Source organism: Protopterus annectens, chromosome 8.part0, assembly GCF_019279795.1.
Source record: "Protopterus annectens isolate FY-2018-M chromosome 8.part0, PAN1.0, whole genome shotgun sequence".
NCBI lineage: Eukaryota > Metazoa > Chordata > Ceratodontiformes > Protopteridae > Protopterus > Protopterus annectens.
In genome coordinates, this window is record NC_056741.1 from 602,676,625 (window position 1) to 602,696,891 (window position 20,267).

Sequence of the window (20,267 nt, forward strand, 5' to 3'; positions counted from 1 at the left end):
CTTCCTCATATGCAGTTTGGCATTGGGAAGCACCAGAATACAAGATGCCATGAACCCTAATGCTTGAAGGACTGTCCTTGCAGTCAGCACGGACTGATGAGATAGTTGATGGAAGTAAAGGGATAGACACTTTTGTTTGTCCGGGGTTAAAAAGGCCATCTGGGATGCTGTATTCAGTCTCACACCCAGAAAGCACATGTCCTGTGAGGGTACTAGACTGGACTTTATTTCGTTCACAGAATACCCTAGGCATCTTAGCACTGCTATCACATATTCCAAATGATGAAGAAGCTCTTCCCTTCCTTGAGCCAGAATCAGGCAGTCGTCCAAATAAGGATAGATTTGTATTCCTTTTAGCCTGAAGAAAGCTATCACTGGAGCCAGAACTTTCGTGAACACTCTGGGCAGTAGATAAGCCAAAGGGCAATGCAGAGAACTGATAGTGAGAAGTCCCAGCTCGAAACGCAGATACTTCCTGCAACTTAGTCTGATAGGAACATGAAGGTAAGCCTCCTTGAGATCCAAAGTTACCATCCAATGATCTTTGCCCAGCAGAGGTAAAAGCTGCTGCAACGTCAACATTTTGAACTTGGGAATGTCCAGATAAGTGTTGAGGATAGACAAATCCAAAATTGGTCTCCACGTGTTCCCCTTCTTTGGTACTAGGAACAGGCGAGAATAAAAACCTAGACCCACTTCTGGCATAGGGACCGGCTGTATGGCCCCTATTTGGAGCAACAGAGAAACCTGCTTGTGAGCCTCTATTCTTTGTTGAGGAGGAACGTCTGGCATGCCTTTGAAAGGAGGCAAGGTATGGAAATAAAACCTGTAGTCGTGGTGTATGATATCCAATACCCATCTGTCTTGGGTAATTAAACTCCAATTTTCTTTGAAAAGTGCCAATCTTCCTCCCAAAGGTGCTGCCAGACGAGAAGGCTCTGGCAGCTGAAAAGGTAGGTCATTGGGTCTGTTTACGAAAGGACTGACCCCTGCCCTCACCCGAAGACTGTGCAGGAGAACTCCCTGTTCTAGGCCTGAAAGAGCCCTGAGCTCTGCCTCTACCACGTCTAGATCTACCCCTAGACTGGGAATAATAAGAAGGATACGTCCACCCCTTAGTAGGCCAATTTCTACTAAACTTTGGAGGCTGGACCTGCAAAAAATCTTTAACAGTCTGCATAGACTTAGCCTTGTCCTCCATTTTCTTTAAAATTGTCTCAACAGGAGGACCAAACAACACGTCAGACTGTAAAGGAGCATCTAAAATCCTCGTTTTAACATGATCAGACAAATTCTGATCCCTTAGCCAGGCATGCCTGCGAAGAACTGACCCAGTGGCAGCCACCCTAGACGAGGCCTGTACAGCATCAAAACCACATTGCAAAGAATGCTTACCCACCTGCTCAGAAACATGCACTAAATCTTGCAACTCTTTACAATCAATACCTACTGCCAGAGCATCAACCTTAGACTTTAATTGTGAAAGGAGATAGTTCTGGTATTTCAACATGTGAAACTGGCAATTCAAAGCCCTCATAGCCAGAGTGGAAGAAGTATAAACTTTCTTTCCCCATCTATCCAAGGCCCTAGCCTCTTTGTCTGCAGGAACCGGATTCTTAACAACAGAAGCCTTAACACCTTTAGGCCCCTGACTAACAGTTTCTGGGTCAGCCCTAGGACTCTTAAAAAGATACTTATGAGCTTCAGGCACCCTGTAATACCTATCCGGCTTAACAGGAGCAGGAGGCAAAGAATCAGGATTAAGAGAAGCCTCTGTAAACACATCTTCTACCACATCCAAAACAGGAGGTATAGCCAAAGGCCTATGCTGAGGTAAAAACAAAAATTCCCTAAGCCTTTTCCTGGAATCAGAGAAGTCCTGACCTTCCCACTTAAAATGCTCCCTCATGGAATGAAGAGTTTCTGAAAAAGAAAAATCCTCAGGAGGAGTAGCAGAAGGAGTAGAATCATCCACATCAGAATCAGAATAAGGAGAATACTCCTGCAAGTCTTCAGCCGAAGCCTCTGAAACATCTGAAGCCTGCTCAAAACCCCCCAGCTCAGGCTCCATCCTAGGTCTCTTATCAGGAGGGGGCATAGAACCCCTAATTAAAGTAATCAAATCTTCTGCCATTTTAAGCATATGCTTCTTGGGCACAGTACCTGAAGAGCTAGGGGTAACACCAACTGAAGCCAAACCTGGCCTGCCCCTGGGAGAAGCCTTTGAAACAGAAGGAGAGGGCCTAGCCACCTTAGGAAGGGAGGGGAGTATAGTAACCTGAGAAGCCCCCTCAGCCTGACTTGCCTCCTGAGAGGCCACATCTTGCAATAATAAGGTCTCACCCTGGGAACACATAGAAACCTCCGGTGGAGCCACCGGCTCCACCGACACCTCTAAAGAACCGGCGTCCGGTACAGACGGTTCTTCCAGCCTGGGCTTAACTGCCTTGTCTTTGCGCTTCTTTGAAGAAGCGGGCGTCGGAGCATCCGACGGCATTTTATAATTACACCGCTTCCCAAAGACTAACCTTGCACAATCCAACCTTCTCTTTATAGTGCATTTATTAAATCTAGCACAAGAGCGACAGCCAACAACGTCATGCTCAGGCCCTAAGCAAGGAATACACAAAGTATGATAATCTCTATGCGGTATCTGTTTCCCACAAGAAATGCAATTATTGACTTTTTCTGACATCCGGTAAATCACAGAGGCAAGAAAAAACGAAAATATTCCCCAACGGGGTACTTAGCCAACTTTGAACTCGGTCTGAAACTTCAAAATCGAAAAATCTCGGAACGCCAACCGGCACTTGCAATGCTGCTTCTGCATCGGACCATGCGGCAAAAAAGACTGACGATATGACGTCGGTCATGCGCATTTGTACCCTGACGTCCTGATGTCAGTCAAATGCGCCTTGACCGACTTCAGCCTTATACTTTGATATTCGGGCCGACCGAGGACAGCGGACTACCCAAGTGTAAGGACTGCAGCAATGTGAGATGAAGAACATCGGATACAATGTCCTATCCATTTTGAAATGGTCTGTTTTGATATAGGCTTTCCTTGAGATCCTGCAGCATAGGATACAAAGAGCTGATCAGATTTTCGGAAAACCTTTGTTTTATCCAAGTAGAAACGTAATTGCCTGTGAATGTCCAAAGAGTGTAGGAGCCTTTCCCCTTTATTCTGGGGGTTTGGATAAAAAGTGGGTAAATGAATGGTTTGGTTTAGAGCCACACTGGATACTACCTTTGGCATAAAGGAAGGGTTAGTTCGTAAAGAGACTCTGTCTTGATGAAAAATTATGAAAGGCTCCACTGCCATTAGGGCCTGTAGCTCTGAGACTCTTCGTGCTGAAGTTATTGTAGCAGCAGGGCAGTTTTCCATGATAAAAATTGTAAATCAGCTGAAAAAGCTGGCTCGAAGGGCGGTAGTGTAAGTTTTTCCAAAACAAAACTGAGGTCCCAAGTTGGTGTTGGTGCTCTTCGGGGCGGTCTTATGTTCTTAGCCCCTCTGAGGTACTGCCTTAATAATGGATGTGAAAAAAATAGGAGGGTCCGTGTTGTAATGAGCTGAAATAGCTGAAGCGTGGATTTTATAGATGAAAAGGAAAGGCCTTTGTGCAACATCTCAGTTAAATATTGCAGAATCTGAGGAATATTTGGGACAAGAGGATTTTGGCCTTTAGCCTGGTTCCAGGCGCAGAATCTTTTCCATTTATCTGAGTAGGTTTTCCTGGTGCTGGGTCTCCTGGCCTCCAGAATGACATCCATAACAGCTTTAGAGAGAAGTGTTGACTGGTTGTTTAGATAATCTGCCATGCAGCCAGATTTAAAGTCTTGAGCTGGCTGTGTAGAATCTGATTGTTTTGCTGAGTCAGCAGGTGAAGAATTTGAGGTAAAATCCATGGCGGGCCTTGGGCCATGTTCCTTAATATTGGATACCAGTGTTGGCGTGGCCAGTCTGGAGCAATGAGCATCATTTGTGGCCTCTCTAATCTGGCTTTTAGCAGCACCTTTGCCAGAAGAGGCAGTGGAGTTAAGGCATACACTGTTCGTGTTTTCCAACTGAATGAGAGGGCGTCCACTTTCCAAGCTAGTGTGTGGTATGTCCTTGTGCAAAACTTTCGCAGTTGGTAGTTTTGGGGGGAGGCAAACAGATCTATGTCTGGGCTCCCCCATTTTTGAGTAATCATTGTGAATACTTGTGGGTCTAGTTTCCACTCGTGAGGATCCATGATATTTCTGCTTAGTTTGTCTGCCAATGTATTTTTCTTTCCTGGCAGGAATTCTGCTTGTAATTGAACTTGGTAGATCAGTGCTGTGTTCTACAAGGTCATTGCTTGCCTGCAGAGGGGGTAGGAATGTGTGCCCCCTTGTTTATGTACCACATCATTGTGGTGTTGTCCGTCTTTATTAGAAGTTGTCCTGGATGTAGGAGATCCTTGAAAGCTGTTAGGGAATTTTGTACAGCTAGCATCTCTTTTTGATTGATGTGGAGATGCATTTGATCTGCAGACCATTTGCCCTGAATACACTGTCCTGCCATGTGTGCTCCCCAGGTGTAATCCGATGCATCTGTTGTCATTGTTTGCCTGGCTGTGGGCAAGGTGAAAGGCTGACCCTTGTTGAGTTGACATGCCTGAGCCCACCATAGAAACTCCTGTTGAAAGCAGGGAATTAGTGGTATTATTGTTTCCAAGCTGTGGCTGTGTTGAGTCCACACGTTTTTCAGGTACCACTGTAATTTCCTCATATGCAGTTTGGCATATGGTATTAGTAGTATGCAAGATGCCATGAATCCCAAGGCCTGCAGAATTTTTCTTGCAGGGAGTTGGGACTTTGTTGCCATCATTTTAAAGCATTGAGTCAGTTGTCCTTGCTTGTCTGGTGTGAGGATAAGCCATCTGGGCCGTTGTATTTAAGCTGGCACCCAGGAATATTATGTCTTGTGAGGGCACTAGTTTTGACTTCTTTTCGTTTACTGTGTACCCTAGGCAACTTAGTAGGTTTTTTACAAATGCCAGATGTTTTAAAAGAATGCCCTTGCTGTCTGCTTGAATAAGGCAGTCGTCCAGGTATGGATATATTTGGATTCCTCTTTGTCTGCAGTATGCAATTACTGGTACCAGGCATTTTGTGAAGACCCTGGGCGCAGTAGATAAGCCAAAGGGCAGTGCAGAGAATTGGTAACGAGTTGTACCTGCTATAAATCAGAGGTATCTTCTGCAATTTTGTCTGACAGGGACATGCAGGTATGCCTCCTTGAGGTCCAACATTACTAGCCAAGCCTTCTTGCCCAGCATGGGAAGAAGTTGCTGTAGTGTGAGCATATTGAATTTGGGTATTTCCAGGTATGTATTTAGAACTGAAAGGTCCAGAATGGGTCTACAGACGTTGTCCTTTCAGGGAACCAGAAAGAGTCTTGAGTAAAATCCTTGTCCTTGCTCCTATGTAGGAACTTGCTGAATGGCTCTCATGTCCATGAGTGCTGTAATTGGTCTTTGAGCCTCTGCCCGTTGATTTGATGGCAGGTTTGGCATTCCTTTTATCCTTGGTAAAGCGTGAAAGTGGAACCTGTATCCTTGAGTTACAATATTTCGGACCCATTTGTCTTTTGTGATGATGTGCCAATTGTCTGCAAAAAGTGCAAGTTTTCCTCCCAAGGGAGCTGCCAAGAGTGATTTGCTTGGCAGTCTGAGGGGTAAGTCATTGTGATGGTCTTCTGATAGTTTGAAACCTGTCTTCTCCTCCTTTCTGGGTTGTGGCACCCCATTGTCGTGGCTTGTAAGAGCCTTGTGGCTGACCTCTGCCCCTTGGGCGTCTGTATTTGCCCCACTGTGGTCTGTCAGAAGTTGGAAAGGACCAGTTTTTGGTTGGCCAATTTCTGCTGAAACGAGGGGGTTGGACCTGAAAAAATCCTTCACCGTCTGCATAGATTTTGCCTTATCCTCCATTTTCTTTAAAACCTCTTCCGCTTTCACACCAAATAAAACATCCTACTGTAAGGGTGCATCCAATAACTTTGCTTTAACATGATCAGGTAAAGTTTGTTCTTTTAACCAAGCATGCCTACAAATGACAGACCCTGTTACAGCTGCTCTGCAAGAAGCTTCCAATGAATCAAATCACCATTGCAAAGTATGTTTTCCCACTTGTTCTGCTGCATGTAACAAATCTTGCATTTCCTTGTAATCAGGCTGCTCTGTATGTGTGCTCATTTTTTGTTTTGAGACCTCAAATATTGTTGATATTTCAGCATGTGAAACTGGCAATTTAAGGCCCTCATAGCTAGAGTAGCTGAGGTATATACTTTCTTTCCCCATCTGTCTAGTGCTCTAGAATCCCTTTCAGACGGTACAGGGTTTGTAGCAATAGAGGCCTTAACCCCTTTGGGACCCTGGGAAATGGTTTCTGGGTCAGCAACAGGGCTTTTATATAGGAATTTATGTGAGTCAAGGACTCTGTAGTATCTGTCTGGTTTGGCTGGTGTAGGAGGTAATGAATCTGGGTTAAGGCTAGATTCTGAATAAACATCATCCACAATGTCTAACACAGGTGGAATAGCAAGGGGTCTGTGCTGGGGTAGTAAGAGGAACTCTCGGAGCCTTTTCTTAGAATCAGAGTAATCCTGGCCTTCCCAGTGGAAATGTTCCCTCATGGTATGTAAAGTTTCCCCAAAAGAGTAGTCTTCTGGGGGAGATGCTGAAGGAATAGACTCTTCAGCATCAGAGTCTTCATAAGGGGAAAAGAGTACTCCTGTTCCTCAGAAGAATCTGAGGTAATGGAAACCTGGTCAGAGGAAGCGTAGTCCTCCTCCTGTCTAGGCCTTTTGTCAGGTGGGGGATGGGAACCCCTGATTAGGGTAATAAAGTCTTCAGCCATCTTAAGCATCTGTTTCTTAGGCATGGGGCCTTGCACTGGAGACTGCTGTACAGGCTTCCTTACTTTTAATGGAGTTTTCAGTTTTGCAAAGGATTTAATAGTAAGTGTAGTCGGTCTGAAGACACCTTCAGCAACTGACGGCCTTTCAACTGCACCGGAATCCCCATTAGCCATAAAGTCGGAAGGGCCTAAAGATAAAGGCTCTGGAGGCCCTGCAATCTCCGCTTGGGAGTTGGATGCAGGCTAGGGTTCTAAATCAGCGGTCGTCAGGGGCTGCGTAGGCGCCTCACTGAAAACCGGAGAACCGGCGACTGGCCTAGCAGAGGCCTCGGTGTCTGGCTTGGGTCTCGGCTGCCTGTCCTTATTTTTGCACTTTTTATGCATCCCGGTTGTCGGTTGCTCCAACGGCATGGTATAATTAAATTTTCTACCAAAATAATGTCAGGCGAAATCAAACAAGACGTTTAATAGTTCGTTTGTTAAACCTAGCACAAAACCGACAACCTGTGACGTCGTGGTCTGGGCCTAGGCAAGGGATACAATAAGAATGAAAATTCTTATGAGGTATTTGCTTCCCACAGAAAAAGCAATTATTAACTTTTTCTGACATCAGACTGAGGCAAGAAAAGGTTCCCCAACGGGGTACTTAGCTTTATTGAAGACTTCGGTCTGAAATTCGATTTGAAAATCTCAGGAGTCGGCTGAGCAGTACTTGTGAACTGCTTCTGCTTCGGGCACCGCGTGGCAAGAAAGACTGAAGAAAATGGCGTTGGCTGCCTCTTTTATACCCCTGTCGCACTGACGTCAGGGAAGAAGCGACAGCGACTGACACCAGACCAAGACTTTGGAACTCGGGCAGACTGCGGGACCGCCTGACGGCAGATAACCCAAGTGTGATGACTGCAGCAGTGTAACACGATGAACATCCTATAATTCAAAGTGGAAAGGGATGATGATGATGATGAAACAGTGGGAAGCTCAAGAAACAAGAAAAGACTGACTGTGGATGCAGACCTTTAATGAGACTAACAACAATCATACAGAATATTATATTCATAAAGTTGCAGAAAGTATTCTAGGAACTAAACCACACGGGAATGGAGAAAGGAGATTCTGCCAATAGGGATGACTGCAATTAGGCATACAGACAATAGGCAAAAGGGGGCTACACTTTATTGGAGAAAACTGGCAAAGGAACCAAGGTATAGGGAGCAAATAACTAGACAGGGAAAGACAACAGAATGGGAAGATGCTAATCATTTATTTGAACTGGACTTCCTTCCCTATCAAGGATTGATATCGGAGTATAGGCAAAGAAAAAGAAATGGGGGGTCCTAAACGAAAGACAAGTACTGGTAGAATTTTCAGTAGAATCTAGAAGTTGCCATTAAAAAAAGGAATAATTAGTAGAACATATAAAATACTGCATAACTATAAGAATTAGAGGAAGTTACAAAGGATTGGGAAGAAACACTGGATAAGCAATTCACAAATCAATAGGGGGAGTATATGTGTGTCTTCCAAATATGCAACAAAATCTAGAAGATTTTAAATTTTTGTTTGGAAATGTTTCCATATATATTTTTATACCCCAAGTAAACTCCGGAAATTTTTTCCTCAGGTACACAGCAAATGGAGGTGTGATGGAGAAGAAAGAGGTAAATGGGAACATATTTTCTGGGAGTGTACGGAGTTTGCAGAATTTAAATATTCCCTGCAGACTACTCTGTTGGAAATGCGGGGTGAGGAGATTGGTGTAACCACAAAAATGATTTTTCTGAGCTACGATACAGAATCAGAACTGACTAGACATAGTAAAGCCTTGCTGAGTAATTATAGTGGCTGCCAAAAAAGCAATTACTAGACAATGGAAATCAAAGTCTAAACCAACTGTACTAGAAATAGCAAATATATTAACAGAGATAAAACAACTGGAATTGGGAACTAAAAAAGGGCAGGAGCAAATTTCATAGGAAAAAAATGGGAATTTTGAGAACAATACATACAGGGGAGGAAGGTGGTTTAAAAGAAGGCATGACCTGAATGAGCTATGCAATGTTTGACAAGAACTGACTAAATTATATGTGCTGTATAATGTCTGCAGCTAGGATTATGTCAGTATGGTTTGTGACATAAAATGCTTGCAGCTGGGATTATGTTAATATGGTTTTTCATTTATATAAATGTATGACTGTTTATGTCATAAGCAATAATTTAATAAAAATGTTTCTTGTTTTTTAAAAAAAAGGAAAGCCTTGCTCCAAGCCCGTCTGTCCTTGTGGGGTGGAAGATCTTATCTAGTCCCCCAGGGATGGCTTCCTTCACGTTTGTCTCTCACCATGTCCTACAGACACCCACCGCAATCATTCTGTCAGCAGAAGAGATCATCTAATTAATAGGTAGCGTAGAATGAAGAGCCGACTAAGATTTCTTCCTCACAGGATGGCTTAGTCAGCCATGACATCTTCTGGTACATGAGCGTTTTTATTTCCCAGGACTTCTGATCATTAGGAGGGGATGATGGGGAAGCCTGCTCTTCGTCTAGTTAGATGCCTCCTTAAGCATCCCATTTTCCTCAGATCACTCTTCTGTATACTCATCAGGCTTGCACAAAGCCTCGGGAGAGGACACTGCTCCAAACTGGGACAGTTGACAACATCTGTTTCACGGGGACAAAAATGAAAGAACCAAGTCATTTCACTTACGGGTGTCCTGAGATGGTGCTGAGGTAGACACACACTCCTAGGGATACACCAACATAATGGTTTCTCTCAGTACAATTTCCGGGACCCTAACAGACAATGCAGAGACCATCAGAACTAAAACCTTGGTCTCCAGACTGACATCACTGCTAACTTGGATTGCCCAAGTCCTACTATATACACCAAGGGAGGATTTGGTACTGATAGCTTGAAAGCAGATGTGGCAGATTCCAGGAATGACACTAACAGTGCTGTGGGAGGGGCTGATGCCAAGTTACTAACATGGATCACCTTAGCCTTAGTGATCCTTGCTTCTCACAAGCTCAGCACATAAACCATTGGTAAAGATGGGGACACTGTTGCCAAAGGATGAATTCCCATTGTCATTAATGTCAAATTCTGCTGGAATACTGTCACCTTCAATCCACCCAGTGCCTAAACCAGGCCAGAGGAAGAAGCAGCAAGCCATTGATGTCAATGGTCAATGGTCGTCTTTTCTTGTGAGAGATGCAGCTATTTTGCCAGACTGGAGGCTGAGCTCTCTCAACTCAGGACTGGCAAGACCAGGCAGGAGGAGAAGGCAACTACACACACCACAATACCAGCCTCATATAACTCAACCACACCACTGAATCAAACACATAAACACACTAAGACATACTCGGAGGCTCTGAGTAAAAATTTACCTAAACAGCAGAGGCCTCCAAAGCAGACACCCAAGCAACTGCAAACTCAATACACCACACAAACAACACATAAACAACAAAATCAGTGTGCAAAGCAGTCACTGCCCTTAAGGCCAAATACAACACCAAACATACTTGTCATAGGTGACTCCATAGTCAGACACACTGACGTCCCGCTCACCAGACTGAGTAAGGAGAAGGTCACAGTAAGCTGCCTGTCGGGCGCTAGAATCCGCCACATAACGCAAGCACTCAGGTCTCTCAACAGCAGGTACAAGTACGACTCAGTCATTGTCCACGCTGGTGTCAACGACCTGAGACGTACCTCCTTGGACTACATGAAAAGAGACATTGAGGAGCTCTCTGATTATGTAGCCCAGGCAGGTATGACCCTGACCTTGAGCAGTATCCTACCTTCATCTAGAATGATGCCACAATACAGTGATAAGATGATCAGCTTTAATAATTGGCTTAAATTCTGGTGTCATTCAAAGGGGATCCAATTTCTGTCTGCCTGGGATGACATGCTGGACAAGCCACGCTGCTTCGCAAGGGACGGCTTGCACCTGTCACCTCTAGGCTTCCGGATATTGGCAAAGGCTCTTGCCACCCCCATAGTGCCTTTTTAGGCAAGGCTCAAATTCTAAACCTACCACCCTAGAACACAAAAAAGGAAAAAAACTAAGGGTAATGCTGCTCAATGCCAGAAGTCTCAATCTCAAGATGCACGCACTCAAGGCCCTTCTCAGTATGGAGAACATTGATGTCTGTGCTGTGACAGAAACCTGGTTCAAGGCTCCTGAGAGCACCCCAGCACTATCAGGTTTCACCTCATATCATGCGTTCCGGCCCCAAAATCCGGACAACACCAAGAAAGGAGGGGGGGTGTCCATATTCATAAAGGACACCCACACCTCAAGGTTGGTGGCAACGCACGATGCATCGGAGACCATCCAGATGCAATTAACCATAGGCAAGACTGCTCTGCAATTTGTAGCATGTTACAGGCCACCCTCTCAAACTCAGGAACCTCACATGGCCTTCTTGAAAACATTGGAGGGGATAAATGTATCTCCAAACACCATCATACTAGGTGACTTCAACTACCCTAATATAGACTGGGAACACTACTCAAGCCCAAACACTCTAGCCCAAAGGTTCCTGGAGTTCATAAACTCAAATGCCATGGAACAACTAGTCACCATCCCCACAAGAGGAGAAAACATACTTGATCTCATCATCACGAACATGGGATCACAATGTTCAACACCTGAAGTATACCCCTCACTGGTGAGATCAGATCATAAACTAATCTCGCTGGAGGTCCTCATCCCGCCCCCACCTGAAATAAAAAAGACCACAGTGAAAAACTTCTCAAAGCCGACTTCACACTTCTAAAAACTAGTGTGATCTCCTTTAAGGCCCCTGAGCCAGTGGTAAACATTACTCAAACCGCTGAATCACTTACAAATGCCTTCTACCAGCACCTACAGGACTGCATGGATCAGGCAATCCCAAACAAAACTAAGACTCTTTGTACCAAAGGCAAGCGTCCAGTCTGGTGGACCCCAGCCATAAACAAGCTCTACAACAAAAGGAGGAAGCTACTACAAGATAGAGCAAAATCCTTGAAAGGTAAGACACCTTTGATCATTATAAGTAAAAACTAAGAGCTCTCATAAAATCATCCAAGGCAAATTTTGAGAGAAAAATCGCCAAGGACTCAAAAGACAATCATAAGGCCTTCTTTAGCTATGTTAGAAACCTAGGAGGAAACTCCCAGATATGCTCAGAATTAGTTCAAAATGATGTGAAGATTACTGAACCTATACACATTGCCAACATACTGGCTGACAGGTTCAGTGCAAACTTCTCCCCTCCCCAAAAGGAGAGATATCTATACCAGAGGATTGTAGCCCCCAAACATCTCCAACGCCCAGGTGAGAACTGCTCTCCAAGGCAAAAAACACAGCATCCATGGGACCGGATGGTGTCCCCGGCTGTGTGCTCCACGAACTCAATGAGGAATTAAACCCGCAGTTAGGACAGCTGTTTAATCTTAGCCTCACCTCAGGATACGTACCCAAGGAGTGGCGCACGGCGACTGTGGTCCCACTTCACAAGGGTGGTGCCTCCACCGACCCTGGAAATTACCGTCCCATTAGCTTGACAAGCCTTATCTGCAAAGCCATGGAGAGGATCATAATGGAACTCATAAATAAAGACATAGGGAACTTGCAGACTTTGGATCCAACCCACTTTGGCTTTGTCAAAGGCAGATCATGCCTTTTAAACTTGGTTGACTTTTTCAAGACAGTCACCAAGGCCATTGATGAGGGAAAGGCAGTCCATACAGCCTACCTCGACCTGGCAAAGGCCTTCGACACAATACCCCACTTGGGTATCATCGAAAAACTCATCAGCTTGAATGTAAACCCATACATCACAAGATGGGTTGCAAACTGGCTAAGTGACAGAACCCACAGGGTCAGAGTTGCTGGAGCCATGTCAGACTCAAAGCCTGTCACAAGTGGTGTCCCACAGGGCTCAGTCCTGGGTCCACTCTTGTTCGGCATCTACTTTTTTGAAGTACAAGCAAACACAGGAGGGTTATGGCTGACAAAGTTTGCAGATGACTGCAAACTGGGCGCCATAGTAGAAAACACATCTGACACAGATATCCTTCAGAAGGGCCTCACAGAAACGGATAACTGGTGCCAGAGCCATGGCCTAAAGTTAAACGCCAAGAAATGCATAGTCATACCCTTCGGGAAAAACAAGGTTACCCATAGCTACCATATAGGTGGCAATCCACTGAGCACAGAAGAAGACATCAGGGGTCTGGGGTCCCAGGTTGACAGTAGCCTTCGCTTTGACACTCATGTTGCTAAAGTAGTTAGGAAAACCTTCTACATTGCCCACCTGATCATGAAGGGATTCACATCTAGATCAAGGGAGGTCATCGTCCCCCTGTACTCATCACTCATTAGACCTATGATTGAGTACAATGCCCCATTCGGAATGTATCTGACCCGACACCTGCAGCAGCTGGAAAGGCCCCAAAAGTTCCTCACCAAAAGGATAAAGGGTCTCAAAAATATGTCTTATGCTGCCCGACTGAAAGAACTCCAGCTCTATTCAGTCTCATACCGCTTGCTCAGAGGTGACCTGTGCCTGACATATAAGGCCATGTCAGATTTGATGAATATGCTTCACCTCAAAAAATCTAGATCCCTCAGAACCACAAGGGCGGGAGACTTGAACCTTGACACGGTTATTAATAGAACGTGCTGGAGGGACAGATTCATCACCCAGAGACTCCCTATGCTGTGGAACAAAATCCCGGTACATGTGAGGCAGAGCACCTCGCTGGCCTTGTTCAAGAGGAATCTTGACCAATGGATGGGAGATCGCAGATATACCCCAGGGATTACTTCAGTGTCACTGCTTGACAGAGACACAGCAAAATAATAGGCATAGTTTTATTCAAACTAAAGGGGTGGCGAAAGCCACATAACTATGGGCTAGGCTTATAAATGCCCTTGGGCAGATAGCCTAGTATGAACCTATGAACCTATCTAGCTAGATGCACAGTGGGAAAAGAAAACACCTTTCTCAATTTGCACTTTTGACCAATGCCTTCATCATCATGTCCTAGTCAAGAGTTTTGGAGGGACTGTGGAGAAACCTAACCAATCATATGGAGACATTTAGCAGAAAGCCCTAAACTCCATGTATGTATAGCACTTTTGGACAGGACAATGACCTCTAGATGAGACAATTAAATCAACACCTGTTCTAGTGCTAGGCTGGATCCCTGATCTGTCTTTTTTAATGTACTTGGGATGAGTGAGTGCCTATTTATGTCCCTTACTGCTTTGTCTTTTTCAACCCTTCATTTGTCTTTCAAGGACAAAATTCAGTGGGAAGGAAACCTTTGAGGATTACTTTTTCTCCATCCTTGTAAGGTCTTAAGCCAAAGCTGTAACAGATATCAAGGCTAACTCCACTCCCAGACACATGACACAGAGTTCATGTCTCTCCAAGAAAAAATCTTTCTGCCAGACTTGCCACATTTCTTAAATCCCGAAGCCATCTGTTAATAAATTAACACCAGCAACAATATCCAAATAAAAGGCCTAAGCCAAACAGTTCACTTAGGATCAGGAGAGGATAAAGTAAACTCTGTTCTAATAACTACAATAAAGTACAACAAAACACCAAACCAACATAAAAATCAAAAAGAATAAAAAAATGCAGTAGGCTACACATACCAGGAATACCAACTTTAATAATACAGTTTAGCACTTTTGTTATATGAATCACAAACTTCATCAGAATGAAAGAAAGCATTCAAGTAATTCAATTTACACTAAAGAATCATAGTCACCTGACTGATCTAACCAATCAAAATATTCTTTTATTAAAAAACTTTAAATCTAACATAAGGAAAAAACCTTTTCACATTTTTATTAAGTCTTCACTTACCTAGAAACCATAACAAATAAAACAAACATGAGTGTGTGTGTGTGTGTGTGTGTGTGTGTGTGTGTGTGTGTGTTTATATATATATATATATATATATATATATATATATATATATATATATATATATATATATATATATATATAGGTCTACCTGATAACGCCAAAAGCTCAGAAGAACGACGAGTTAACAGACACCGGAATATCGACAAAGGAGAAGACCGAAAGTTGAAAATCCTGACGCTGAGAACACCGACATGTTAAGGTAAGTGTGCGATAGGGACGGACGTTAGGGTCAGGGTGTGGGTAAGGTAAATGTGTGACAGTGACGGACTTAAGGGTTAGGGGCGGATTAAGTGAGTTAGGGTACGGGTAAGGTAAGTGTGCGATAGTGACGGACCTTAGGGTTAGGGTTTGGGTTAAGGTTAGTGCACAGATAGTTGTATATGTAAGGTTTAGTGTAAGTTTGTAAGGTTGTTGGTGTGCTTGTGTTGTGTGTGTGTTTTTTGGAAAAGGTATTTGTTTTGTTGATCGTCAGGATTGTGGTTGTCGGGCATGTAAAGTTTCATGTTTTTGAACTTTCGGTGTTGTGTCTATTATTTCGTTGTCTGTGTTTTGGCAAGTCGGTGTTATCAGGTAGACCCATATACATATATATATATATATATATATATATATATATATATATACATATACACACACATATATATATATGTGGATGCCATTGAAGCTGAACTTTTCAAAAAGTCAGATTTCATATGGTCAAGACCTTTTCAGAAAGCTGAACTGCAGAAAACAAAAATCTATGTTTTTGCATCCCCTTTGGGGGAGGGGGCTGCACCAGCCACAATCCCCTCTGTATTATATATACCAACTCAGAGGCCGCATTGCAGTAGGAAAAAGGATAAATTCCCCAATCCCCACTGCGCCATAATCTTCACTGAAAAGCTTTGACTTTCTGAAGAATCGAGCATCCGAATGATGGGACCTGTGTGTGTGTGTGTGTGTGTGTGTGTGTGTGTGTGTGTGTGTGTGTGTGTGTGTGTGTGTGTATGTGTATACACAAACTCTCTCTCTCTCTATATATATATATATATATATATGTATATATATATATATATATATATATGTAATTATATATATATATATATATATATATATATATATATATATACATACACATATATACACACACACATACATACACACACACATGCACACACACACGTACATACACACAAACTATAAAAATAATTTAAATACTCATACTAAATAAACATAACAGAATAAAGACTGAATATTACTTTTTTACTGACATTAAAAAAAATATTTTAAAAAACTACTGGGTTTTAGGCTAAGACACTTGAGACATCTTGTCACTGAGTTCTGATGTCTGGGTAGCATTTAATGTAATTTGCCAATAAAGTTCCCTGGATTCAAGTCTTTCCTCCCAATGCCCCCCCCCCCCCCAATCAGGATAATGTATCCTTTCCAATATGTAAAATAAAAATTTCTTAAAATCATTGTACATCAATGAATGGCAAAACAATGCATTACTAGTATTGCATCTCTTTATGGCATAAGCATGTTCATATATTTTAGACCTAAGCTGCAACTCTGTCTTTCCACTAGCGCTGCAATTACATTTCCCACTGTTTTTCATTACCCTTAGATAAGATGCAACATCAACACTTGTCCCATAGTAAATAACACTACATTGGGAACATGCCCCACATCTGTTCATGCCATATTGAACATTTCGTATCCTGGTACTTTCAGTTATGTTTTTAATGTTTTTATACTTCTTGCCCACAAACCTTGATAGCTCCCTCCAAACTTCGCATAGTTCCAGAAGAATCAAACACTACTTTCTAATTTTTAGTAATTACATCCTTTACTTTCTTGCTCTGATCCCTGAAGGATATAATCATAGCCTTTTCATAACTACTTTCTTCTTCTTCTTCTTCTTCTTTCGGCTTTTCCCGGTTAGGGGTCGCCACAGTGGATCACCTTGTCCGCACATTGAATGGCAGTGAAGTTTTACGGTGTCGAGTTGCCAGCCCGGCGCCCAACCTTCCACAGAAGGCACACTCACATGCACACCTAGGGCCAATTTAGAGTGTCCAATCCACCTGCAGCATGTCTTTGGGATGTGGGAGGAAACCGGAGCACCCGGAGGAAACCCACGCGACCACAGGGAGGACATGCAGACTCCGCACAGAAGGCACCCCAGCCGAGGATCGAACCGGAGAACCTCTTGCTGTGAGGCGGCAATGCTAACCACTGCAAATGCACTTTAACGGTTTCCTGTCTTGGGTGATCCTTCTTCCATAAGATCAAGGGATATTTTTGGTCACAGCTGTTAGCCACCATTTCTCATAACTCATAAATCAGGTCACAGCTGTTAGCCACCATTTCTCATACCTCATAAATCAGTTTGCTAGGATAGCCTTTTTCTATAAACATGTTGGAAAGTAAAGCAGTTTCCAAAGAAAAAAAAACATCATCAGAAATTAACCTTGATGTCCTAACAAACTAGCTCTTAACTAAAATGTTCTTCTGCTATTACAGGTTAGAAACTACTAAAATGTAAAAAAAACAATATTTGAAAAGGTTGGCTTCCTGTATAGACTGGAATCGTACTTCATTCCACCAGGGTCTTTCTTAGTACTGATATCTAAATAATTAACACAATTAAAATCAAATTGATAGGTAAACATTAAAAAAATAGCATTTGGTTAAAATACATTAAAAATTCTTGCAACAATGTCTTATCTCTTTTCCAACAGATTAAATCATAATCCAAAAATCTAGTGTACATAGAAACATTGTCCCAAAAATGAGAACTCATAACACAACTGCTCCCAATTCCACATTACTATATTAGCAAACAAAACAAAACAAAATTACTGAATTCCAGGCTTATGGTCTTTATTAACAAGACATACACAGGTTTGAAGTTTGCAGACTGAGGAATGTACACATCAACACAAAATTCTGAGACCTGTAAACTGCACTTTAGTACATATGAATAGCTAATGGTACATTACTATGGAAATGTAAAAGATGAGAAAACGTGATAGTTGAAAAAAAACTTCTGCAGCATTGCAACTCTCTTACAGTACACTAAGTCAAGGATTCGGGAAGAACCGCAGTGCTTTGAGGTAACAGCTGCTGTGAAAAGGGCCTGTTTTAATGATGTATTATTTTTCTGATTAGGTGACTTGTTAGTTGCAATGACAAAAGACATCTTTACCAGCTAATGCATGCTTCTGAATCATACTTAACTACTGCATACTACCACCAGTGCAGATCAGCACTTCCTGTGGAAGTTAAAAATGGCAGCGATGCATTATGATGGCACAGGCAACCCCCCATTCTTTTCTCCCCTACACACACCACATACCCTATACCTACCTCTGTACTGTCAAAATGTAGCCAATGTCTCTTTTCACGCCCGTCCTCTCCACAGAAATTACAGATGATTAGTCAGTCCTATGACAGCAAGTATTAAACTGTCAGGAGAGTACTCTCAAAATCTAAGTGACATTCAGTTGTCAACCTGTCTGTGCCACGTGCTTTTCCAGCTTTAATGCGAGTAGAAACCACACTGCCTTGCTAGACCTGTTACTTTATTAACTTTTTAAAGTGATTGAGTCACATTTCAGATTTCTCTGTCTCTTCTAGTCTTCCTCCCAACCTGTCCTGAAGCCACTTCTACATAGGCACACTTCCATCCCTTTCAGCTGCCCTCGATATTACAGGAAGAGCCTGTTGTTACCTCTTCTTGTCACCATGAGGTTGGGATGTATGCTTATAGGTATCCTGCCCTTCTACCTTGTAACTTAAAAACTGCTGCAGTAACTGAATACTGCCCGACATCCTTATTACTTTGACTTTCGTTTTTTTCCGGTTAGGGGTCGCCACAGCAGAACTCCAGTCTGCTCATGATTGGCAGTGGATTTTTTATGGTGCCAAGTTGCCAGCCCAGCGCCCAACCTTCAACGAAGGCATGCCCATTCACACTCGCACCTACCTGCATGTCTTTAACATCAATTGACCGCGAGGAGGACATGCAGACTCCACACAGAAGGTGCTCCAGTAGAGAATCGAACTCGAACGGGAGAACCTCCTGCTGTGAGGCGAGAACACTAACCTCTGCACCACCATGGCTTATAAAACTCTTGCTACACTAACTTCTCAATTAGCATAGGGGGGTTAATTATGCTGTTTCATGTGCAAGAGTTCAAGTTTCAAAGCCTTTCCCCCTCCTTTCAATTTTTAAAAAAAATTTATATATTCTGTTATATTTTCCCTAGTATCTAGTAGTAGCACTGAGGTCCAGTATCTTCTGTGAGACATAAGAGGTTTCAGGGTTTGAATCTTTTTAATGCCTTTAAAACATATTAACTACACTATCACTGGCGTCACAATTTTTTTTAAGTGCCTTTATAGCATGCTATACAGAGTAACCCTGGTGTCTACTTGTTCCCCTTGATCCACATCACCTTTCTTTTTAAAAGAAAATGTGTTATTAAGGTAAACTATAGGGAGTATCCCTGGTGTCTACTATTTCTCAGTCCCAAGTCATGTTTAAGTGCACTTCAAGCACAATATTAAACAGATACCCTGATTTCTAGTGTCATTCCACCCCACCCCATCCTATATTATTCTTTAATTTGTTTTCCAAGCCCCTTTCAGGCACTACACTGAAGAGGGATCCTGGGTGGCTTGTGTTCCTCCCCTGACCATGTCTTGTACAAGTACTTTTTAAGGCACATTACTGTCACCTAATTGTGCCATTAAGCATAATAATGTAAAGAGTATGCTGCAATAACCTCAGGTGGGATCTGGTTCATAGGCAGGTACTAGGCTATTGGCCCTAGTGCCTACATAAGCCTAGCCAAAAAGGTACCCTGGCTTTCGCCACCCAAGAAAATGATTTTTCTGTGCCCCTGTCGAGCAGAGCCACAGAAGTGATCCCTGGGGTGAATTTCCTATTTCCCATCCAATCATCAAGATTTTTCTTGAAGAGTGCTAATGAGGAGCTCTGTTTGACATAGATAGGTAGTTTGTTCCAGAGTATGGGAAGTCTTTGGGTCAGGAATCTATCCCTCCTGCATGTTCTGTTCATTGTGGTGACAAGGTTTAGGTCCCTAGAGCATGTAGCTCAGAGGGATTGGGATTTCTTTAAGTGGAGCATGTCCAACAGCTCTGGGTTTGACATAGCTTTGTATGTTAGGCAGAAATCACCTCTGAGTAGGCGATATGCGACGGAGTAAAACTGGAGTTTTTTTAGACTGTCTGCGTAGGGCATCTATTTGAGGCCAGTAATCCTCTTTGTGAGGTATTTCTGTGGCCTCTCCAGTTGTTGTAGATGTCTTGTGAGGTACATACCAAAGGGGCGTTGTACTCTATAATGGGTCTAATGAGTGATGAGTAGAGAATAACAATAACCTCTTTTTTTCTGGATGAGAAACCTTTTGTGATGAGGTGTGCCACGTAGAAG